Genomic DNA, 25,943 nt, shown 5'->3' with positions numbered 1-25,943 from the left:
GTATTCAGAGTGTAATTCATCTGCTATGCAAAAAGTCCTAAAAGAAGTAAACAATACATCCAGGAATAGTGATTTTCAGCCATATGCTACAAGAATTTTTAAAACATGCAATACCTGACTATTTAGTCAGGAGACTGACTTCTTTTCCCTTAGATTGTCAAATAAAAAAATGACAACAGCCAATACAACAATAGTCATCCAGTGTTAATGAGTCAAAAGGATACCTATTTTTTGTCAGATCAGCAAAAAATATATTTTTGCATGTGCTACAGAATTTTAGTAATTAGTTTGTGTGCCATGAGATAAAAAAGGCTGAAAATCACTGATCTAGGAGATCTGATGCACAAAGGGTAGCACGATAAATTAGGAAATCTGGCATGTTCCTGAAGCAATACTTGACTGTCTGACCAACACTGACCAACTATAAAACCATCAATATAACCAAATGATAGCTCATCTCAAGTGTCAGCTGGCTTAGTGGCAAGGATTAAAATGAGTTTTAAGTAAAAGCATAAATCATATTGAAACATGACTTGATACATAGCTACACCCTGAGACATGACTACATTATCCTTCATAATCTTACATTATGATTTCCATTCAGGCATTTTTTTTATTTTACTAACTGTGTATGTGTATCAAACAGTTACCCTACATCACTGGAGAAGCCTTATTCATTATCCACATCAAATCAGATCTGATACAATTTATAGGAATTTGTTACTGAGTAGCACCTTAGAACACAACAGCAGATATTTTCTTTCAAATATTTCTATTCTTGGTATAATGTAGGATGTATAGTTTCTCTTTGCTGACATTTATATTAATTATGAATTTTTACTGTCTACTTTTAAAAGATACCTAAAAATATGCAGATATGCTCAAAGAGTACATCCAACAGAGAGACGAGGGCCATGTACAAAGAGTAATTAACCCTGATTAGGTATTGTGGGTGCTGAGGGAGAGAGAAGTCTTGTTTTTTTCAATTTTGTGAAAGGTAGGGACATGGCTACCCCATGTTCACCATAAGTCCCAAAACTGCCATATTTGCTCTGCTAAATACTCGTTTTCAAAAGGCTCGCTTTGTCCAGTTCCTCATGACTTCTCCTTACGTTAAGAGGAGTCTAGAAAATGTATTAACACATAACTCTTGACTTCATATAAACTGAATCCATATATCTGCTCTAAGAAGTGAAGAGTTTAGGAATTCTGGCCATTATGTTAGGGAGTCATACTCACAAAAATTAAATACAACAATTAATCTGATAAGGCAAATTTTAAAATATAGTATGTTTTTAGTTCAATTCATTTGCCCAATCATTTAAGAGCCTTCTTTATTTAAGATATACTGGCAATCCACTGAGAAAGGCCAATATGAAAATCCATATTGATGTATTAATGAGGGTACACAGTATGAAACAAAGATGTAATAAATAAACCAAAAAACAGATTTTAAAGGTTCTTTCCATATTCCAGATAATAAAGGTTTCCAGACAAATGTTTGAAACTTTTAAAAGTAAAAGAAATGAATAACTTAAAATGGTAATTTCATTGCTTCACTAATTTGACCCATGTACAGCAAACTCCTATTCGTCCAGGATTCAAATGTTAAGACCCTCAGAAGGGAAAAGGAAATAAATATATTTCATTTTAGACACTCAAATTCTGCTTGCCAAAAACTCCATAGTAAATAGGAAACTAGACAATTTGGATCAAACTTCCTGCCGAGAAAGAGGAAAGCTACACAAAGCATTTTTAAGAAATATGTGACTTCCAGTCAATATGGAGGGAAAGGTAAACATAGCTCACCTCACACAACCACAGCAAAAATTACAAAGCAACTATTACTACAAAGCAACTATTACTTAAACCATCAGAAAATCGAGCTGTATGGAAGTCTGACAACCAAGGAATTAAAGAAGTGACATTTATTCAGACAGGTAGGAGGGGCAGAGACTTGGAATGGGCCATCCCACACCCAGGTGTGAATAAAAATCAGGAGGGATTATCTCCGGAGTGAGGCATCCCAGCCCCACACCAGACCACCCAGCTCAGGGTTCCAGTGCCAGAAGTTAAGTCCCTGTAACTTCTAGCTGTAAACACCAGTGGGGGTTGGGGTGGTGGAAGAAAACTGTGGGATTCTCAGGAGTCACTGTTTAAAGGGCCTGCAATGGATTTAGGACTTATGCAGACACATTCCCTCTGGGCTCCAGCACCAGACAGCAGATTAAAGGGCACCAGTGGCATACAGGGAGAAACTGAAGTGTCTGGCATCAGGGCAAATAGCAGAGGACAGCCACCTCCTGGAGAAAAACGCGGAGCCCAGGCAGCAACCACTGTTCCTATTCTGAGGCCTCCCCCCACAGAAAGTCACAGAGCAGCAGCACCATATCTGACACTTTATCAACCTAACTCATACAGGTTACCCCACCATGACAATTACCTAAGGCTCCACCCAATCCAAATTATGGAAATGCTTTTCTACACTAAGCCACACTACTAAGACAGGGAGTCAAAGCAGCTGTACCTATACATAGAAACAAACACAGGAAGGTTGCCAAAATGAGAAGACAAAAACATATGGTTCAAATGAAAGAAGAGAACAAAACTACTTTTCTGGAGATCTGAAATAAAATGGAGATAAGCAATCTAGCAGATGCAGAGTTCAAAACACCGTACTCAAGGAACTCACTTGGTACTTCAATAGCATAAAAAAAACCCAGGCAGAAATGAAGGTTATACTAAGCAAAATAAAGAAAAACTTAACAGGGAACCAACATTGGCATGGATGAAGTCAAGAATCAAATCAATGATTTGGAACATAGGAAGAAATAAACATTCAATCAAGACAGTAAAAAGAAAAAAAATCCAAAAAAACAAGGACAGTCTAAGGAGTCTCTGGGACAACTTTAAGTATACTAACACTTGAATCATAAGGGTGCTGGAACAAGAAAAAAGCAAGAAATTGAAAACTTACTAGAAAAAATGATGAAAGAAAACATTCCTAATTTGGTGAAGGAAATAGACATACAAGTCCAGGAAGCACAGACAGTCCCAAACAAGATGGACCGAAACAGGACCACACAAAGACACATCATAATTAAAATGCCAAAGGTTAAACATAAAGAGAGAATCTTATAAGCAGCAAGAAAAAAGCAAAGAGTTAGGTACAAAGGAGTTCCAGTAAGACTGTTAGCTGATTTCTCAAAAGAAACTTTGCAGGCTAGAAGGGACTGGCAAGAAGTATTCAAAGTCAAGAAAAGCAAGGACCTACAACCTACATTACTCTATCCAGCAAATCTATCCTTTAGAATGGAAAGGCAGATAAAGTGCTTGCCAGATCAGTCAAGTTAAAAGAGTTCATCCTCACCGAGCTATTATTATACAAAATGTTGAAGAAACTTATTTAAGAAAAATGAGATCAAAACTATGAACATTAAAATGACAATAAAGTCACAACTATCAACAACTGAATCTAAAACACAAGCTAAGCAAACAAGCAGAACAGAAACAGAGCCATAGATAAGGAGATCATCTAGAGGCTTATCAGTTGGGAGGAGGAGACTGGGGGAAAAGGTGCAAGATTAAGAAGTACAATTTGGTAAGTACATAATCAACAGGGGGATGGTAAAACACTACAGGAAATGGGGAAGCCAAAGAACTTACATACAAGACCCATGGACATAAAGTAAGGTGAGGAATTGCTAGAGGGAACAGGGGTACCAGGTGGAAGGGGGACAAAAGGGGAAAAATTGGGGCAACTATAACAGCATAATCAATAAAATATTTTAAAAATAGCCATTAATCTTGTATATGCTATAAAGTCAATAGATTCTTGTTGAATAAAGGAAATAAATGTATATATAAAGGATGGTAGCAACAGTTATACGTCCCAAGTATAGTATACTCCAATATATCAATATTCAAAACTCTACCTTGCATATTTAATCTTATCTACTTTTTATTATTCGTATTTTAAAAGCTTTCCAAAAATTCACAATAGAATCCTGTGCTGTTTACTAGAGAGCAACATGATAGACACTCCTTCCTCATAAAGTTGCATGTACAAGATCAGCAAATGATATACACTTTTGGGGCTGACAAGGACCACACAACAGGTAGGATTAAGTATAAATCACTTAATTTCTAAAGACTACAGTGTTTCCCTGGTAGTGTGAAATCACAAAGTAGCTAACAAACATAACACTCTATTCTTTGAAACTGGTATGCCATATATAAAGGCTTATGTTTCTGCTAACCAGTAATGATCTCTGAAAAAGGGGCTTTGCCAATACCTCTGGAGCCATATCCAGGGGAAAAGTTCCCTAGTCCAGGTGACTGATTTGCTTCTTCAAATAGCACCCTCCCTAGCATGGAGGAGGGCAGCAAGTCATGCTATCACAGCTTGACAGAAATAGCCCTCAGAAATAAAACTGTGTTCTCATCCTCTCCATTCCTCATAAGCTTTGGAATTATAATGTGCCATCTTGACTAACCCCACTAACTAAGAGAATTGGACAAGCCATTCAATTACCAAGCCAGACTTGTAAATAAAAATTGCCTTCTTGTTTTCAGATAAAATTCTTGTAGGCTGGGTTTCCAATCTAGTTGCTTCCAGTGCTTGATGGCCTTGATGAAAGTGATAAACATTTCTGAAACCGTAATGCACAACCCAAAATAACTTACTAACTTCTTATCCAGCAGTGTTATTACAGAAGCCAACTATGGGGTTTCATTAGTTAAAAAATAAAGAGTAAATTCATGTATGCAAAAGTAGCCTTATCCTTACCACTTAGGGTATGTCCTCAATTAACAGAGTAGAAATCAATTGAGGTCACATCATGTGGAAACCCTTTGAAGTACAGTACCAGATATCATTCTTTTAAATTAAAATTTCCACAGTCTACAACTTAATGAAAAGATTAATAGATTTACTAACACAAGACCTGGATGGACTCTAATCCCAGTTCTATCCCTGCCTAGCTATATGATTTGGAATGAATCCAATACTGAGGCACTCATCTTGGTTACACTGATTAGCCCTGAAAAGAATCCCTATGGGGCCATGAGCTGATTGTAGGTTAGATGTGGCTAGAGAACCACGTAGGTTAGATGTGGCTAGAGAACCACTTCAATTTTGGCAGCCCTGCTTTTACAAGTTTTAGATTATTTGTGGTCTGAATAAGATTCTTTTTGAAGAAAAACCTCAAATTAAAAAAATTAAAAACTAAAACTAATGAACTAAAAACTAACTCTAAAGACTTCTGGCCCTGTTCTGTGTTCCTCTATGTGACTCTACAAAAGGGAAATGTTCCAGTCCTTGAAAGGTGCATCAACTAAACTCATTTATGCATCTTCAAGTATAAGACCAACCAAATTAGAGGCTGCTAGTGCAGTCATGCCAGGACTCAGTATCAACATACAATACAAGAGCCAGCCAGGTAAGCCAAGTTTAAAGCAAAGACACAGGAACTCTATTGCTAATGAGCCCAGGGACCCTGAATACCTACAATGCAAAAGATTCCCCGACCCTCCCATTCTTTTAATAAGGGTGTTCAAAACTTTTTGAAGAGCCTCATGAGGGCCTGCTTATTATTAAAAAATTAACAACAGTACTTACACATACTTCCCCCTTAACTTTATCTCATATTTTGCTGGAGTATACATTTCACTCTGGACTTCCAATGTGCATTTTAAAAGGCTAGTAAAATCCCACTAAAAATGAACATCATTCTGCCTTTTTTTTACTATGATTATTGGTGGCTTTTGATATGTACATACAGAATGATGTTAATCACCAGGAAAATCATCTTCATGCAAAAGTGGTATTTCATCCACTTCCTAAAGAATTAAACATTATAAGACTCCAAATAGTTCATAACACACCAGCAAAATTCCCACTACATATTCAGACAATACCCCAATATATATTCATCACTGTTAATCTGTTGGTTCAATATTTGTAATTCTATCAGGTATACCATTTAGTAATGAAACTGACTTTGTATATTTCAATTCATTCAGCAACTGTTTCTTAAGTAACATATAACTAGAGTAATGAAAGTGAATAAAAGCCACTTAATGAAACTGACTTTGAGTGGCTTTTATTCACTTTCATTACTCTAGTTATATGTTACTTAAGAAACAGTTGCTGAATGAATTGAAATATACAAATGAATATGCAACAAACGAATGAGCATATCACAGTGGTATAATTATTCACGAATATGATACAAATGCAAAGAAAGTAGCCTGTGGCCATCCAGTCAAGTCCATCACTAAGCAAGGTTGAAATAAAACAACTTAACTTTTGGCTACCTTCCACACTACTATTCAACACCTCTTTTCCTCTTCATCACTTCTTTCCTTTGCTTAGTTAGCAGTCAATTTTCTTCAAAGGTGCTTACTAACAATTAAGGAACTAGTTAAAAACTGGCTTAAGATATGTTTCATCCCAAAGACATTTGTATTTAAAAGGGACTTCTCCAGGACCACTCAATGGGGGAAAGCAGAATTTTCGCCAAATACTGCTGGGGAAAAGAGGATACCCAGATGCAAAATAATGAAGTTGGACTCTTTTCTTACACTGATGGGGGAATGCAACAGTTAAAAATATTTAGCTTTGGCTAATAGTTAACAGGCTTAGTGATTAATAAAGGTAGAAAGGAGCTGGAATGCATGATTAAACCTACTCAGACTCCAAGAGGCCTGCAACCAATTCAACTTTTGTGTTCCAGGAGGATTGCAAGTGATCAAAATGGTATCTAAGCCATTGTGCTCCAGGGAGAGAATGTCCTGACACAGATAAAGAATATAAAGAGGGGGAAGTTCTGGCCAAGATGGAGGCGTAGGTACATACGCTTCACTTCCTCGCACAACCCAAAGGGTAACAACCAATTCAAAAACAAAAAACAACCAGAACTACCAGAAAATCAAACTATATGGAAGTCCAACAACCAAGGAGTTAAAGAAGAAACATTCATCCAGACCGGTAGGAGGGGTGGAGACCGGCAGCTGGGGCAGAGAGGGCACACAACAAGGCCACAGCTGGCAGTCAGGGGTGGGCAAGGCAGTGGCTGGCAGGCCAGAATATCCTATATTCAAGTGTGGATAAGCCAGGAGAACAACTGGGGAGTGAGACACCGTGCAACCCAGAGTTCCAGCCTCAGAAACTAAAGCCTCAAAACCTCTAACTGTAAAAACCTGCAGGGGTTGCTGGGGTGGAGGAAGAATCTCCCAGTCTCACAGGAAAGTCTGTTGAAGAGGCCCATGAGATTCTAGAACACACACCTGGGAATCAGCAACTGAAAGGGCACACCTGCTTGTGGAAAGTGGGGCCAGAGCCAAGTAGGCTGGCAAGTGGTATTGTTTCCTCTCTGACCCTCCCCCCACATACAGAGCCACAACCCCACCCTGGTGAATGCCTAAGGCTCCGCCCCTTACAACATAACAAGTGAGCCAAGACAAATGAATATGGCCCAAATGAAAGAACAGATTAAAACTACTGAGAAAGAACTAATAAGTGATGAGGAGTAGAAAATCTATCAGATGCAGAGTTCAAGACACTGGTAATCAGGATGCTCACAGAAATTATTGAGTATGGTCGCAAAATAAAGGCAGAAATGGAGGCCATACAAAGTGAAATAAAGGAAAATATACAGGGAACCAACAATGAAGGGAAGGAAACCAGGATTCAAATCAATAATTTGGAACAAAAGGAATGAACAAACATGCAACCGAACAGAATGTAGAAACAAGAATTCAAAAAAACAAGGAGGCTTAGGAACCTACGAGACAACTCTAAAATATTCCAACATCCAAATCATAGGGGTGCCAGAGGAGAAAGGAGCAAGAAACTGAAAATTCATTTGGAAAAATAATGAAGGAAAACTCTTCCCATCTGCTTAAGGAACTAGACATACAAGTCCAGGATGTTCAGAGTCCCAAAGAACTTGGATCCAAGAAGAAACACACCAAGGCACATCATAATTACATTACTCAAGATGAAAGATAAGGAGAGAATCTTAAAAGCAGCAAGAGGAAAGGAGACAGATACCTATAAAGGAGTTCCCATAAGACTATCAGCCAATTTCTCAAAAGAAACCTTGCAGGCAAGAAGGGGTTGGAAAGAAGTATTTGAAGTCATGAAAGGCAAGAACCTACATCCAAGATTACTCTATCTAGCAAAGCTATCATTTAGAATGGAAGGGTAGACAAAGTGCTTCTTGTATAAGGTAAGTTCAAGGAGTTCATCATCACCGAGCCCTTATAAAAATGTTAAAGGGACTTATTTAAGAAGAAGATCAAAACTATGAAAAGTGACAACAAGCTCACAACTATCAACAACTCAACCTAAAAAAATAACAAAAACAAACTAAGCAAACAACTAGAACAGGAACAGAATTGCAGAAATGGAGATCACATGCAGCAGCGTTTTTACAGAAGCCAACTACAGGGTTTTATTAGTTAAAAAAATGGGTGAAGAATAAATTCATGTATGCAAAAGTACCCTTATCCTTAACACCTAGGGTATGCCCTCAATAAACATTAACAACACATGAAGGGTTATCAGTAGGGAGAGGGAGAATGGGGGAAAAGGTACAGGGAATAAGTAGCTTAAATGGTAGTTACAAAATAGACAGGGAGGTTAAGAATACTATAGGAAATGGAGAAGCCAAAGAACTGATATGTATGATCTATGGACATGAACTAATGGGGGGTGGGGAGAATGTTGGTGGGAGGAGGGATGCAGGGTGGAGGGGAATAAAGGGGAGAGAAAAATGGGACAACTGTAATAGCATAATCAATAAACTATACTTTATAAAAAAAGAAAACTAGAAAACAAAAGCTATTCAACAGTGGTGAGAAAGTGAAGAAACGGAAATCCTTCTGCACTGTTGGTGGGAATGTCAAATGGTATAGTGACTATGGAAATCAACATGACAATTCCTTTAAAAATTAAAAAGAAAATTATCATATGACCCAGCAATTCAATTCCACTTCTGGGTATATACCCAAAAGAATTGAAAACAGAGTCCAGAAAAGATATTTGTATACCCATGTTAACATCAGCATTATTCAGGACAAAAGCAACCCAAGTGTCCAGTGATAGATGAATGGACAAGCAAAAATGTGGTAGATACATACATTGGTATATTTTCAGCCTTAAAAAGCAAAATCCTGATAGATCCCACAACAACATCGTCATCCTTGAGGGCCTTATGCTAAGTGAAATAAGTGAGCCACAAAAAAGATAAATATTCTATGATTCTATTTACATGAAGTATCTAGAGCAAATTTGGAGACAGAAAGTAGAACGGTGGTTGCCAGGGGATGGGGGAGGGGGAAATAAAGAGTTGTTTAATGGGTACAGAGTTTCAGTTTTGCAAGCTGAAAAACTTCTGATGATTGGTTGCACAAGGTGAATACACTGCTGAAATGTATGCTTAAAAATGGCTAAAATGGTGTATTTTATGTTTATACACATTTTACAATTAAAAAATAAAAATGAAACAGATTTTTATAAAGAAGTGAAGAAAGCGAAAAACAAAAAGACTTCTGACTCTGGAAACAATGCAGGTAGCACAGTGACTAGCAAAGCTACAGGGAAGGGATAATTGGGATGTTCAGTTGGGAGTACAAAGCTGGGAAAAAGACTACTTTCCTATGAAATCTGTGTATGGGGTATTTTTTTTCTTGGAGAGGAAGGCAATGGGAGGCAGCTTGCAGAACTAATGTATTAGGACCAAGTATTGTCCTTACATGTGACTAAGTAAATGAAACACTGGTACAAACAAGGTTTGACAATGTCTGCTCCAATGTGCTCTTCAGAGAATATGGCTTTAACACCAGATAAACAGCTTTTTATGTAACATGTACATACAAAAATACATACATCACTGTCTAGGGCTAAAGTTCTCAGACTGTTAACCTGTAAGGACACATCAGAAACTTTTAAATTTCACAACCCAGGGAAGTAGAACCTTCTTGCGGCTCCATCCCACACACTGCAGTCAGGTTTTGACTTTGAAGAGACCCTTACCAAGCTATTTAAAACAAAAATATCTGGCACAATCAATAAATATATATTTAAAAAGGTAAAATAAAACAAAAATATCAGACACATAGGTGAAACATAGCCCTTGTAACAGTCTCCAAGAGGCCCAACTACTGGCTCTAGTCTTCAGCATACACATCCTAAGCTGTGCATGTATTACCCTAAATAACTGTGTATTTCATACATTTAAAATACTTGTTAACCTGGTTTCTTCACCTTCAGTATACTAACACACTTTCCCATTTCTTTCCTGCTTTAAGAAAACAATTCCTGCACTATATTAGGTACCATCTTGATCAATACCAAATAAACATAGCATTTTAATCCATCAAATAAAAGTAGCTATATATAAGGCTCTCTAAACAAGAAATTATAGGCTTGGACACATAAGCATTTTCTAGATGTGAATCTGGTCCTTTTACCTTTCGTTAAGACATTCTTGGTTAAGACTATCTTTGCAATTACTTATTTGTGTTTATATACTGTTCATACACTCCTTTATCATGCTACCAGTATTTGCGGTACTGTTCATACCATGCTGGATGTTCCTTTTCAAAAAGTTTTCCCTACTCTAGTTAAAAAAGCATGTTTATTGTAGAAAACTGAGAAAATACAGGAAATGGAAAAGGTAAGGGGGAAAATACCTACAGTCACACCATCTTTTAAAAATTTCATCTGTTGACTGACACTTTATATCTCCTTCCTTTCAGTATTCCTTGAATTTTAAATGTTTAAACTTAAACACACTACTAGTAATATCTTGTATTTCCATAGTTCTTTTATTTTTCAAAGGGGTCTTCACATCTATGTATCTTAACAACACATCCGTATTTATTTTGCACTGCCTTCTAGGGTAAAGTATTTGATGAAATGACTGCTGGTTTATGGCACAAAAATCACACATCTTTTATAAAATTATGTCTCCAAATCTTCAAGGAAGAAAGTAACAATGCTATCAACATAATAAACTGCTAAAAAGTGAGTAAGAACATGCTTATTTAATTGAACTGGCCTAATACAATTCAACAATACAGATGCTTCTTTACTGGGAAACTTGACACTTGTTTGGGTGAGTCACACTGGCTGCCATATATGTGACAGAAAGACTAAGGGGGAAAATAATGTCCTACCAATAGGTTCCATTCACTCCCCCAATTGGAAGTAGTCCATATTTATGAAAGTAGAGACTCAAAGACGACCAACTTTGTTATTAGCTGGTTCTCTAACCTGAAGCAAATTACAAGCTGTTAGATGTTAGTTCTTTAATTTGTGGCTAGCACTGGGACAAATTCTAGTCTCTTACAGTTTTATAAATGCTTATGATTCTACACTTCTATCCATTTACAAAAAGACTTTTAAAATTAAAAGTTTGCATATGCAACTCTGTCTATACTTCCAAAAAAAAAAAATCCAAGACATACCTAAACAGAGATGTGGCTGTAAAGTTATTAACCTTATTCAGAGAGGTCTAGCCTTTGTCCTTCATTGCTGGGGGGTGATCTCTAAGCCCTTGGAATGTCCTGCCAGGCAAATGTCTTTGTTTACCAAGCTCATGGTCACTCAGAAAGTCAGTTGAACAGAGTGATTTGTGGTGGAGGCTTCTAGCCATGCACAGCCAACCTTCTGAGGGAATGGATTACTAACAGTCAACCACATGAACAGTAAACCACTAACTATCTGTATGACCAAAGTCCAATAACAACTCTGGCCACTAAGCCTTGAGTAAACTTCCCCAGTTCGCAAATACATCCTGTCACTTGTCATTGTCAGAAGTTAGCACTGTAGCAGACTCCAATGGAAGAGGACAACTCAAGTGTAACACATGGAACTTCCCTGTGTGCCCTATGCACCCTTTCCCTTAGCTAGTTTTACTCTTTATCCTTTTAATGTAAATCACAATTTCGAGCATAACCGCTTTCAGGAGTTCTGAATCCTTCTAGTTATAACCACTGAACTTGAGGGAGGTCTTGGGGATACCCAAACTGGCAGGTGTTATCAGAAACAAGGATGGTCTTAGAATTCTCAAACAACAGAATGGCAGAATGACAACTGTCTGAGTATTCATCCTCCCTTTTAGAAATAAAACACCTCTCCCACCCCTCTTAGTAGGAAGCAGGGTTGCCAATTAGAGACTACATTTCCTAGGCTCTTTTAAAAAATCAGGAGCCCTGACTGGTGTGGCTCAGTGGGTTAGGCATTGTCCCACAGAGCAAAAGATAGGCAATTTGGTTCCCAGTCAGGGCAGATGCCTGGGTTGTGGGCCAGGTCCCTGGTTGGGGGCGTGCAGGAGGCAACCAATAGATATTTCTCTCACACTGATGTTCCTCTCCCTCTCTTTCTCCCTCCTTCCATTCAATCTAATAATACATTTTTTAAAAATCTTTAAAAAACCAGGAGTGGTAATGAGCAGAGTAATCTATACAAAAATCTCTTCCATATTTTTTTCATCCTCACCTAAGGATGAAAAAAGGATGATTGCTTGCATCCTTGTTCTGAAGTACTGTTTATAGCAGCTTAGCTTGTACCCTAAAGAATCTAAGTACACTTCAGCATTTTAATGTTACGATTTAAAGTCAATACTTAAATAAATTACACAGATATAAAAAGAGAGATAAACACTAAAATGTATAAGATATGGAATTTATAACTGGAATTTAGATTTATTAAAACTGAAAATGAGTAACAAGTATTTTTACATCCCAATTTGAGGATGATCTTATTAAAGGCAAAGTTTCTATCCCAAACAACTCATTATAAAAATAATTTTCTCTCTTCATTCATAACAACAAAGTTACAAAAAGATGACTGACTTAACAAAAATCAGTCATTTGAATACAAGTTGAAGGAAGTGTTCTAACAATTTTTTTCCTTATAGTTACAGATTTCCACAGAAGGGAAGGGGAAAAAACAGATACTGTTTTAATAGAGTACAAAGAACTGCCTTCTCTGGTTTTCTAGAAAGCAGCAAAATTAATTGGTCTCTAAACACCTTCCCTCAATTATCCTGATTTCCTGACCTCTAATCCATGTGGACCAAGAGCTTATCAAACATTTCCACTAGGGTGTTCCACATGCACCTCTAAACCAGCATGTCCAAAACTAGGGATCATTACAAAGGGAAACAAAAGAGAGAGGCCATGATTTAAAAGAACAAAACAAAAAAACAACAACCAAGAGTCCAGAATGAGGAGTAAAAAGCCAGTATCTTCACTAAGGAGGAATGGTATATTCTCACTAAAAAGCCAAATGACTATTGGTAGAAAAGTCTGGGGCTGCAGTAAATCAAGGATTCCAAAGGCCACTGTAGAAGCTTAGTAATAGGAATAGAACTTAGCTGGAGAATAAAGTTGATATCCAAGAAGAGGGAACTGTGTCCTGAGCAGGGGTTCTCATATTGAGCTGACATCAGAATCACTGGGAGGGCCTGTTAAGACGCAGATGCTGGGCCCTAAACCCAAAGCTTCTTATCCAGTTAGGTCAGAATGGGGCCAGAAATCTGCATTTCTGTAAAGTTTCCAAGAAATGCTGATGCTGCCGGTCTGAAGCACATACTTTGAGAACCACTGATCTTGCCTGTAGTGTATCTAGAGTGGTGAGAGAACAGAGACAAGTATAGAAATTCACAGGTACTGAGACAGAGTATATAAATATTGGGCTGGCCCAAAAGTCCGTATAGTTTTTTCCACAAAATAAAAGACACATTTTCATTTTCACCAATAATTTTTTGAATTGGATATTCTAAGTATGTTGGTGTCTCCCACATGGTACAAGGTTGATCACTCTCAATTAATGTCTCGATTTAACATTGCTACAATGTGCGTGAAATAAAAAAACTCACAAGTTGGAAGCTGAAGAATTTTTATTAGGTTACAGATGACAAGCTATTCTGACTTTCATTCCCTCTCCTTGCCCCAATTACATGTCTGACCTAAAAGTTTACTCCATAATCACTGAGCATTTACTATAATTTGCAGTGTTCAAGTCAGTTAAGTATAAACCACAATACAAAGTTGTCTATAAGAGAAAACAAAGTTACCTACTGCATAAACCTACAATACAGGAGAGCCTACATCAGGGGCTCCTGACAGCACACATAGAACATGCACAGAGAAAACAGCAATGAACCTCATGTTAAAGACATCTAAGAAGGCTTCTCTGAAGAGGTGCCTAGGATTATTAGCTCAGGAGAACAGTGACTAGGATTTAAATGAGTAGTAGGGGATGAGAGGAAGATTTCAGGAGGACAGAAAATTCATGATCAAAAATTGGCTGGTATTCAGGAGACATGGCCAGTAGTGATAGATGAACTAATAAGGTAGCTGAGGAACTGTAATAGAAGGCCCTGAATATCTTACTAAAAAGCTTGAACAAAACTTTGTAAAAAGTTGGGAAAGGAAGCGTACTTATGCAGGTGTAAATTATGGGGAATGGGGCTGATAGCGGAGACAGAAAGGTTCTGGCTCCTGAGCTAATAATCTACACTAAGATCTCTATGTCTGCCTTAGCATAAGTTGTCACCCTGTGTATTTTATCCACACATCTTAGATTTTTGAAATTATAAGGTAAATTGGCACACACAATGACATAACCAAGAACAAATTCCTCTATAGAACTGCAATTCAAAAATATGGTCAAATTCACTCCTTTCTACATTTGCTATCAGTTTCATCTTTAACAAATCTCTCTTCTCACAAATCATTTATTGAATGTAATTGCTACTGTAAACAGGAAGCAGGAGGATCTTACACTGAGCATGCCAAAAGCTAGGAAATGAATGGACAGAAAAAAAGCCCTCTCTTCCCTATCCCTGTTAAAACCACTGGCTTAAACAGGAAGTGGATAGGGATGGTCTTTGAGACAGGAGTCCACTATTCTCCAAGTTCTGACAACTGAATAACCTCCCTTTTTTTTGCACTAGCACCTGTCTCACAAGTTTGGCTTTTGTGTGGTGATAGGCAGCCAAACCCGAGTTTCAGTTACATAACTGCAAGTGAAAATAAAGAGTAGAGCATTTAAGAAACTGCCCCTCTTTTCCTTTTTGACCTCTTTTCCCCTGCTTCATGCCAATACCCACCTATTATTCATAAAAACAAAACCCCACCACTTTATAAGATAGTATGACATGCTAAAGAGATGCTACACTGTTAGAAAGACACAAGAACTAGAAGTCTTATGTACAGTTTACTTGGCATTCTATACCTTAAAACACCGGTGGCAAACACAAGGCCCACAGGCTGAATCTAGTCCTCCAAATTGTTTTATCTGGCCTAGTACCTTGTTTCTACCAGGCAGCAGTGCAGAGCTCCTTGCCCCTAGTTAAGTAGTAGTTACATTTACACAGTCTTAAAATTACATTAGTCCCTTTGAAGGCAACTGTGAGGCTGATGGGGCCCCTAGTGAAAATGAGTTTGACACCCCATGCCTTAAAACTAACAGATTGTATTTCTGAAAAACATGCAGTGAATTTGAAGTGAATGTAATATAACTTTCCAGTGACAATTAGAAATTTTCCATTGGGCATAAACAACTTGTGATAACATTAACCTGTTCCTACAACATTGTAAACAAATAGTAACTTCAACTCAGAGGAGAAAACTCAAAAGGACAATTAATTGGGCAAATAAGTTAGCAAAACATTTTACAATTCTAAAAACAAGTACTTTGTCAATACCTCCACCTCACCAACAAAAACCTCACTTCATGGGTTCCTTTCAATTAACAGTAACAGTAATGAGTAATAATATAAGCCTAAAATTAAAAATTCAAAAAGTACTAAAAATCAAACTTTTCACAGCTTGAATTACTGAGCTTTTTTTAAAAAAAAATTTTATTTATTTATCTCTAGAGGGGCAGGGAAGGGGAGAGGAAGAGAAACATCAAAGTATGACTGCTTCTCCTGCTTCCCCTGCTGGGAACTGGCCTGCAACCCAGGCATGTGCCCTGACTGGGAATAGAACCGCGATCATCTGGTTCTCAGGCCCGAGCTCAATCCACTGAGCCACACCAGCCAGGGCCAATTACTGAGCTTTTTAAAATACTTAAAAGCATGTAGTTTACAACCCTGATTATAACACAATTTATATAAATAAAACACCTGACTTACACAAACATCAACCCACGTTTTAAATATTCTTGAATCAATTAAAAAGAAAACTTCAACAGAAGTCAATCTTTCCATATACATGAGGAGGGGCCCCCCCAAAAAAACACTGGAATTATCGGCTGAGGGCAGGCCCCTTTAGTACAGGTTTCTCCCACTAGGTGAGTGTTCTAGGAAACCATCTGTATCCGTGTACCCAGTGGCACTGTTGTGAGAGGCTGCATTTGGCTTCAGTGAATTCCTCCTTTGAAGATTCTTTCAACGGGTTTGCCCATTTCATGATGGGTAATTTATGAGTGCACCTGCTGGTACCACGCTAAGTGTTCAGCAGTTTTTGACCAAAAACCAACATGACCCATTCCATTCCCCTACCCCCGTCTCCCTATTCACCTGATCTCACTCTGAATAACTTTTCTTTTTGTTTCCCCAGATGAAAGAAGTCCTCAAAGGGAAATGTTTTGCCAATGTGGAAGAGGTGAAACCAAAACAACAGATGTACTAAAAGGCATCAAAATCAATGAGTTCAAAAACGGCTTTGAGCAGTGGAACAAACATCTCAGTAGGTATATTGCATGAAGTGGAGAGTACTTTGAAGGTGACTAAAGTTAAAACATATAATACACAATGTTTTATAAATAAATTCCAGGTTGTTTGGATTCCCCCCTCATATATTTAAATGTAACTGGTTCCAATGTTAAGTATAATGGAGATCTCTGAGCTATTTTAGAGATACATTCTAGTTTTAACGTCAAAAACTGGCCAAATGTCTATGTTTACTTCAGTTAATGTTATATAACAAATAATTTGGCTGGCCATTGTCCATTTCCTAGGTGAGAGGGAGATTCTAAACATGTGGAATTTCGTAACTGATAAGAGTGTTTCTGTTAATTACAGTGGGTCCCTGAGACCATATCTATTAATAAGTGACTCCCAGTGCACACCCAATTTCAGGATAGGGAGGACCATGCTAGAAAGGCCAACCGTGTGATAAGGATTGGGGCTCTGAGCCATATAGCAGACTTCTGGAAGAGGATGGGAGCTGGAGGCTGAATTCAACTGTGTGGCCAATGATTTCAATGATGTCTATGTAATAAAATTCCAATAAAAACTCTAGACACTAAGACTTGAATGACCTTTCCTGGTTTGTAATCATGCATTGATGTGGCAGGAGGATGACCTCCTGAGGACATGGAAACTTCACCTATGAGACCCTCCCAGGGTTATCTCCAGGTATCTCTTGATTTGGCAGGTCCTGATTTGAATCCTTTACAATAAAACAATAACTACACCTTCCTGAGTTCTGTGAGTCATTCTAGCAAATTATGAAACCTGAAGGGGTAAAGAGAACTTCCAAATTTGTAGCCAGTTGATCAGAAGTACAGGTGGCCTGGAAGCCCTGGTGCAGCAGCTGGTATCTGAAGTGAGAAAGTCTTATGGACTGTACCCTTAACCTGTAATGTCTCCTCTAACGCTGGGTAGTTGGTACCAGAATGACAGGGCAACTATGAAACAGGATATATACTGTCTTACCTCTCTTCTAAGGATTCTTATGGGAATAAATGAGAAAAAGTCAAATGAAACCACTTTTTAAAAATTTGTGTAGGTTTTTTTTTCTTTTCTCTTGTCGTTCAAGTACAGTTGTCTCCCCTTTCCCCCTCAACACTCCCCACCACCTCAGCCATCCCCACCTCCCACCCTCCATCCCACCCTTTGGCTTTGTCCATGTGTCCTTTGTACATGTTCCTTGACAAGTCTTCCACCACTTTCCCCCATTATCCCCTCCCCTCCCCCACCTCTGGTTACTGTCAGGTTTATTCTTAATTTCAATGTCTCTGGTTATATTTGGCTTGTTTGTTTTGTTGATTAGGTTCCACTTATAGGTGAGACAAAACCACATTTTAAGACATATAGCATTACAAAAAATAAAATATTTTTTTGTTACACTTTCAAAAATATTGTTAAAATTCAGAATTTTCTCATTTCAATTTTTTAAAGGCTTAAAATAAAGAGTCAGTAAGTAATCAAGAACTACAACTTTTTAATAGATAAAATTCAGAATTTTGATGAAAAGCATTTAAAAGAACAAGGAAACCAGCACCCATTATGATAAAAACTCTCAGCAAAGTAGGAATAGGAAACATACCTCAACGTAATAAAAGCCATATATGACAAACCCACAGCCAACAGCATTACTTGATGGGCAAAAACTACAAGTGTTTCCCTTAAGAATGGGAACAAGATAGGGATGCCCACTTTCATTACAGTACTGGAAGTCCTAGCCACAGCAATCAGACAAGAGTATTAGAAGGCATCCAAAACGAAAAGCAAGAATAAAACTGTAATTATTTACAGATGATATTATACTGTATATACACAGAGAACTCTAAAGATTCCATCAAAAACTACCACCTGATAAATGAATTCAGTCAAGTAGCAGATGCAAAATAAATATCCAGAAATCAGATATAAGCATTTTTATATACCAATAATGAACTACCAAAAATGGAAATTAAGAAAACAGTTCCATTCACAAATGCTCAAAAAGAATAACATACCTAGGATTTATATACAAAGGATTTAAAAGACCTATACTCAAAAAATTATAAGACACTGAAGAAACTGAAGAAGATACAAATAAGTAGAAGCATATACCACATTCATGGATAGAAAGAACATCATTACAATGTCCATACTACCTAAAGCAACCTATAGACTCAACACAATTCCTTTCAAGATATCAATTGCATATTGTACAAAACTAAAACAAATATTCCAAAAACTTATATTGAGCCACAAAAGACCCCAAATAGCAACTGATCTTGAGGCAGAACAAAGGTGCAGTCATCAGGCTACCTGGTTATCAAACTATACAGTAATCAAAACAGCATGCAAGTCCTGGCCAGGTAGCTCAGTTGGTTAGTGTCCTCCCAATTGGCCAAGGTTGCAGGTTCAATCTCCAGTCAGGGTATATAACAAGCAACAAATGAATGTATAAATAAGTGGAACAACAACAAAAATCAATGTTTTCCTCCCTGTCAAATCAATTAAAAAAAAAAGGAAAACTGCAATGGTACTGGCATAAAAAGACAGAGGGCCCAGAAAAAGAACCACACTTTTATAGTCACAATTAATATTTGAAAGCAAAAATGCACAGTGGTAAAGATGGTCTATTGAACAAATGGTGTTCGGAATATTGCACAAATGTATGCAAAATAAATTTTGCACTAGACCACATTCTTCCACCATACACAATAAATAAACTGAAAATGGATTAAAGAGGTAAATGTTAATACTCAAAACTACACAAGTCCTAAAATAAAATACTGGAAGTAAAATCTCAGACACTTCTCATAGCAGTATTTTTTCCAATATATCTCCTCAGGGGAGAGAAAAAGAAAATAACAAACAAATGGGACTACATCAAACTAAAAGTTTTCATCAACAAAATGAAAAGACAACCCATTGAATGGGAGAACATATTGGCCAATGATGCATCTAAGAAGGGATTTTCAAAATTTATAAAGTACTTACGAAACTCAACACCAGAAAAAAAAATCCAATTTAACAAATAAGCAAAGGACCTGAATATACACTTCTCCAAAGAGGACATGCAGGTGGCCAGCGGGCATATGAATAGATGCTCAATGTCAGTAATCATCAGAGAAATGCAAATTAAAACCACATGGATAAGCAATAAAACACAGTTTTCAAAAAAACTCACAATAAGATACCACTTCACACCTGTCAGAATGGCTATCATCAATAAATCAACAAAAAACAGTTAAGTGTTGGCAAGGATGTGGATTAAAAGGGAACCCTCATGCACTATTGGTAAAATGCAGATCGGTGCAGCCACTGTGGAAAAATGTATGGATTTAATCTCAAAAAATTAAAAATGGAACTGCCTAGCCCTGCTGGGTGGCTCTGCTGGCGAGCTGTCCAGCATCAAAAGGTTGCAAGTTAGATTCCCTGTTAGGGCATATACCTAGGTTGCAAGTGTGATACCCAGTCATGGTGTGTACTGGAGGCAACTGATTGATGTTTCTGCCTCACACAGGTCTGCCTCTCCCTCCCCCTTCCTCTCTAACATTAATACACGTATCATCAGGTGAAGATTAAAATAAATAAATATACCAACCTTCCTTGCTTCCACCCTCCCCCTTGGTTTTGTCCATGTGTCCTTTATAGTAGTTTCTGAAAACCCTTCTCCCCACTGTCCCCTCCCCACTCCCCTCTGGCTATTTTAGAGTGTTCTTAATTTCAATGACTCTGCGTATATTTTGTTTGTTTTTTTCTTTTGTTGATTATGTTCCAGTTAAAGGCGAGGGGTGGGGAGAAAATACAGACAACTGTAATTAAACAACAACAAAATAATTTAAATTTAAAAAAAAAGAACACATGGACAAAACCAAGGGGGTAGGTGGAAACAAGGGAGGGAGGTGGGTTTGGCTGGGGTGGGGGGAGTGGTGAGGGGAAAATGCAGATAACTGCAATGTAACAATAATAAAGTAATTTTTAAAAAGAAAAATAAAATGGGTTAAATTAAAATAAACAAACATTTCCTCAGGTAAGGATTAAAAAAATAGAACTGCTTCATGACCCAGTGATTTCATTTTCAGGAACTTATCCACAGAAACTCAAAATACTAATTTGAAAGAATATAAGCACCCCAATGTTCATTGCAGTGTTAGTTTACAATAGCCAAGATTTGAAAATAGCTGGAGTGTCCACCAGTAGATGAGTGGTTAAAAAGCTGTGGCAATTTATACAATGGAATACTACTTGGCCATAAAAAAGAAAATCTTACCCTTTGTAACAGCATGGATAGACCTGGAGAGCATTATGCTAAGTGAAGTAAGACAGTCAGACTATTATCATAGGATCTCACTCATATGTGAAATCTGATGAACTAAATGAACTAACAAGTGCCCTGACTGGTGTGGCTCAGTGTGTTGGGCATCATCCCACTAAGTAAAAGGGTGGCCAGTTAAATTCCAGGTTAGGGCACATGCCTACGTCACAGACCTTCTAGGTCTGCTTCTAGGGCATGCAAGAAGCAGCAATCCATATTTTTCTCACACATCAATATTTCTCTCTCTTCCCCACTCTCTAAAAATAAAAAAAATAAAAATCTTTTTTAAAAAAGTACAAACAAGCAAAATAGTGACACTGAGCGAGCAGGCTGACTGCTGTTGGGGTGCAGGATGGTAGATTGAGCAAAAAAGAAAAAAAAGAAAAATTCATGGACAGGGACAAAAGTGTGGTGATGCAGTAACGTGGGTAGAGAGGGGATAAATGGTGATGGACAGAGACTTGACTTGAGGTGGTATCATAGAATTCTGCACCTGAAACCGAAATAATTTTGTTAACCAGCGTCACCCCAATAAATTCAACAAAAAGGAAAAAAAATAAGAATATCAGTGAAATCACAAAACAAAAATAGAAGCAAAAGAACAAGGTATCCAAATCATAATTTCAATTACATAATTCAGACTAGTGCCTAAATGTAAAAATATATTAAGTCCATTCTTATTAATCTCAAGTGTAGAAATGATGAAGGTTTAGGAAAGGTAAGATTCAGCAATTTTCTAACTAAACCTCAAAAAAAGCTCATTTTAGCTTTGGTTATGATCAGAAATGACTGGAGCAAATAAGCAACATTTCGGTTGCTCAGGTATTGGGTTCAAATAAAAAGTATTCACATCAAAACCAACTTTTTTGCCCATCCCTATCTAATCTTTTAATTCAAGGATAAAGTCAAGAGAGCAGACTGGTCTTTATAAGATTTTTCAAACCATCCTATGTTCATAAAGCATCTACCTGCCAATATGAGAAAGCATAGTATCTAGTTAAATTACCAAAGACATAAACTCTTCTATTACTTTAAGGCCAATGATTAAAAAACTCAAAATTTTAAACCACAAGTTTACAAGAATACATTGCTCATTCTCTACCCTCTTGAAAAGAAGATACTAAGCATACACACTGGTCTTTCCCTAAGTAGCAGCAGGGGCAGTTAATTATCCGAGTAGGAAAAAAACAGTCTTAGTAAAAAACAAAAATAAACAGAAAAACCCTCTTAGGTTCTAGTCCTATTTCTCCTCCTTATCACTCAAATGACTCTCTGGGTCTCATTTTCCTCCAGGAAACTATAAGGGCATGGTCTACAGAATCTGTAAGGTTCAATCTAGCATCAACATTCTGATTCTACTTGAGTGTTGAGAAGTCAACAATTCATAATTTACATACCCTTCCAATTTTAAGTTTTGCAAATAGATGTCAAAAATCATTAAAGCTTACCATAGTGCAAAAATGTTCTACCACATGTCAGTCCTTACTTATTAAAAACAGAAGATAACAGAAATTTGCTCACATCAGAAGAAACATGTCATTTATTTGTACTCATTAATTTTTAATAAGTATTTATTTGCTACTTGAAATTTATTTCAGCCTTAAGCAAATTTAAAGACATTCATGTTTTCTTAAATCTAGTGCACTGTGTCGCTATATACAAAACTTTTTCAAACTATTTATTTACAAAGCTGACCTACCATGACAAACAATGCTTTATTTTTAATGACTTTAATAAGAATTAAAAAATGATTTTGCATATCATCAGCCTATTAACAGAATATACAGGCATCCAAGTATAGTAGTAGTTAAAAAAAACCCAAAAAAACCTTAGCTACAAATGGTGATGAAACTGCCACTATAGTTAAGAGGAGCAACACTGATGATGTGATAAAACGCCCTGGCAAGTTTCCAACAGAAACCAGATTTTTATGTGCCTCACAACAAATTTGGTCATAACCTTGAGAAAATGGTATCAAATGGAAGTAGACTGAAATCTTGGCTTCTTTTTTACTTTGTATGATCTGGCCAAGTAACATCTTCTCTCTGTTTCTTTGTAATTGTGCCTGTACTCTCTAATGGGGGGAGGTCATGGAGCAAAGAAGTTAATGGGGGGAATACATAAACAAGCAGATACTGTATCTTTGCCTAGTAATAAATGATATGGAGAAAAAAGAAAGCAAAATGAAAGAAGCAGAAGTGAAAGAACTGACTTCTTCTATTTTAAAGATCAGGAGACCTGAGGTGATGACATCCGAGCAGCAAATATATGTAAAGGTAAGATAACCAGTAGAAAAAGGGCTGGCGGAGGCAAAAGGACAGCAAGTTTAACACCCTAAGGTAGGAACAGTTCGGTTTATTCAAAAACAGCAAAAGGCCCTTCAAACTGAGGCAAGTGAAGAGTCACTGTTGCTAAGAGGTAAGAACTAGCAGCTGCCACACCATATAATGCCCTGAGAGCCTGTGGTAAGGAGGTTTGATTCATTCTACTGAGGAAAAAAATCAGATATTAGTAACTTCAATTGTCCAAGGTCACACAACTAATGGACAGAACCACAATTTAAGTCTACGCGTAACTCAAAAGTCCTTCTCTTTCTACTACAGTAGCTATCACAGAAAGGACTATCAGATATGTATGTATTACATGTAGCCTTCCTAACATTACTAATGACCAGGTTGTTCCAAGTGAGGGCAGGGTTTCTTTCTGTCATGTTCAACTCCAACTTGAGTTTTGAAACTGGAGATAAGAAAATGGAGTGGTCTTACATATTCAAACACATTATTCTGAAAACTTTTCTACTTGGGACTGAACAGAAATTAATTCTGAGGAGAATGATTCCCACCTTTTTAAAGGGAAAATATCTTAAATATGGTTTATCATAAAATAGGTGAAAGGTTTTATGACAAAAAACAGGCTCTGCCCTTGAGACTACAAGACTGTCAGAGAAAAACTGAATGTGGATGAAAAAATAATCAAATGTGGCAAATAAATAGCCTAAGAATTGAAAAGAGGAGATCCTCATAGATGGAGGATTACCGAAAGAAACTTTGAGTGAGCTTGACGAGGCCAACACAGGAGGGAAGGACATTCTAGCTGTATTTGCAGCGATTATGTGGGCAGGCAGGGACTGCAAGTTTGGAAAACAGGCAGTAGGTACAGCCACAGGACGGGTTGGTTACTGTGAACACCACAGGAGAAAGCAAGGTTATGGTACCTCCTACCGTACCTATAGAGGAAATGGCTATTTCTCCGATACTTGGAGAGACCAGAGAGATCAGACAGACACCACAATTAAGCACTGTTACACGAAGTCCTTAAGAGTTAGCTACAAAGCCTTTTTACAGTATGTACTGCTCCACATTATTTTCACCTAAACGATAACCATTTCTATTGTATAAGTGACCAGAGAAAAACTGGAAGACAGAAGGAGTAAACTTACACCATCTGCATTTTTTTTTAAATAAGGGAGAATCAATTAAGGAGTGGTATTAAGGTATTTACAAACTGGGTTTAGGTAGTAAGAGTTTACTAAAGAAGGAAATGCCCCGTTCCGCGTACACAGGGCTGACTTAACAGTGAGTGGAAGTGTGAAAGGGACACCTTATGGAGGTGGGAAAAGGTGCTCTGCATATTAAGGCAACAGGGGCGAGGGAAAAATAAGTGCATTAAAAGCTGTCTTCAGATATTCTGACTCCAATTCCGGGGCCCAATGGGAGAAATGTTTGATGAAGGAATAACAGGGGCGGGGGGGGGGGAGGGGGCGGCACGGCGGCGAGAGGCTGCGGAAAAACCCGCGCTCGGCCACCGCAGACACCCTGCGCCGCTCCGTGAACAGGCGATCAAACGCGTGCACGAATGAATGGCGCGACGCTGAATGGCCGGCGAGGCGCCGGCGCAGGAGAGGGAGTTTGCCGTGCGGCCGGAGAAGGGCCGAGAGGCGTCCGCGACGAGAACCGAGGGACTGGGGGCGGCACGAGGGCGCGGATGGCAGGGCCGCGGCGCCAGTCTTCGCGCGGCGCCTCCGCAAGCTGTCGTGTGAGGGGCCGGGCTGGCTGCGCCACGGCGGAGGGGGAAGGGAGGTCACCGTTACATAACCCGGCGACCGCCGCGCTAGAGGCGCCCCGGGCCGCCAGGCCGCGAGAGAACCGCCGCGGTGCTCGGCCGATGTATCTTCCTCGCCCAGCCTCTGCCGTCCGCGTTCTGCCGCTACCGGACGCAGCCGCGGGCTGCGCGAGTCCCGTCCCGCCCTTCCCCCACCCCGAACCCGGCCAGGGGTCGCTCACCTTCCGCGTTGCCCCAGACCACCATGCCCGGCACAGCCGCGGTGTCCGGCCTCGCGGGCCCCGGCGCCCCCACTGCCGCACAGTGCCCACGCCGGGGCCGGGAGGAGAGCCTAGAAGGAGTCACACCGGCGCACCACTCCGCGCCACAGTCCACGCTCGCCCCACGCTCTTAGAGGCTGCCCTGCGCAAAGGACCCCGCCCCACCCCCTCGGCGGGCGCGCGCGCCACAAACCCGCCCCACCGCCCCTCCTACGGCCTTATCTCTGGCTCCTCCCCCGCCCCACCCCCTGCGGGTAGTGGCCTCCTCTGCGCCGGCGCAGTCGGCGGGCCAATATTCCCGCCCCTCCCGCCCGTATCCGGCGTGGCGCATGCGCACCCTCGCACCTTGCCTGGAGCGACCCCGGATTTGTAGTTAAGTACCAGGGATCTGCTTTCCAGCCTCCCGGACCCTCCCAGGCCCCGCCCCTTTTCCCGGCACTGGTTGTTTAGAGGGAGCCGCCGGCGCACGAGACCGTCTCACTCTTGGGGGGCGGGAGTAGAGTGGTACTGGCGGCCTTCGGCATCACGCCGTCCCCTCAGTGTCCCTTGCGCTGAGCGCCTGCAGCTGGCAGAGCCCTTTCAGACTGAAGCTGCTCCTGTTCAGCAAGTCTC

General features: G+C 39.0%; 1 protein-coding gene across 3 annotated transcripts in view; it reads right to left on the bottom strand.

Annotated features, from left to right (window-relative positions):
- Positions 1–25,492, bottom strand: part of REV1 (REV1 DNA directed polymerase) — a 113,001-nt gene extending 87,509 nt beyond the window's left edge. For all 3 annotated transcript variants that reach the window (XM_037056783.1, XM_037056781.1, XM_037056782.1), the window contains exon 1: positions 25,293–25,492. The gene's annotated coding sequence lies outside the window, so the exon portion shown is untranslated. The remainder of the gene's footprint in view (positions 1–25,292) is intronic.
- Between the last annotated feature and the right edge of the window lie 451 nt (positions 25,493–25,943).

This window comes from Sturnira hondurensis, unplaced genomic scaffold, assembly GCF_014824575.4.
Source record: "Sturnira hondurensis isolate 20B ecotype Veracruz unplaced genomic scaffold, ASM1482457v3 Scaffold0009178, whole genome shotgun sequence".
Taxonomy (NCBI): Eukaryota; Metazoa; Chordata; class Mammalia; order Chiroptera; family Phyllostomidae; genus Sturnira; species Sturnira hondurensis.
The sequence above is the reverse complement of the archived record's forward strand: the minus strand, read 5'-3'. Positions and strand labels throughout refer to the sequence as shown.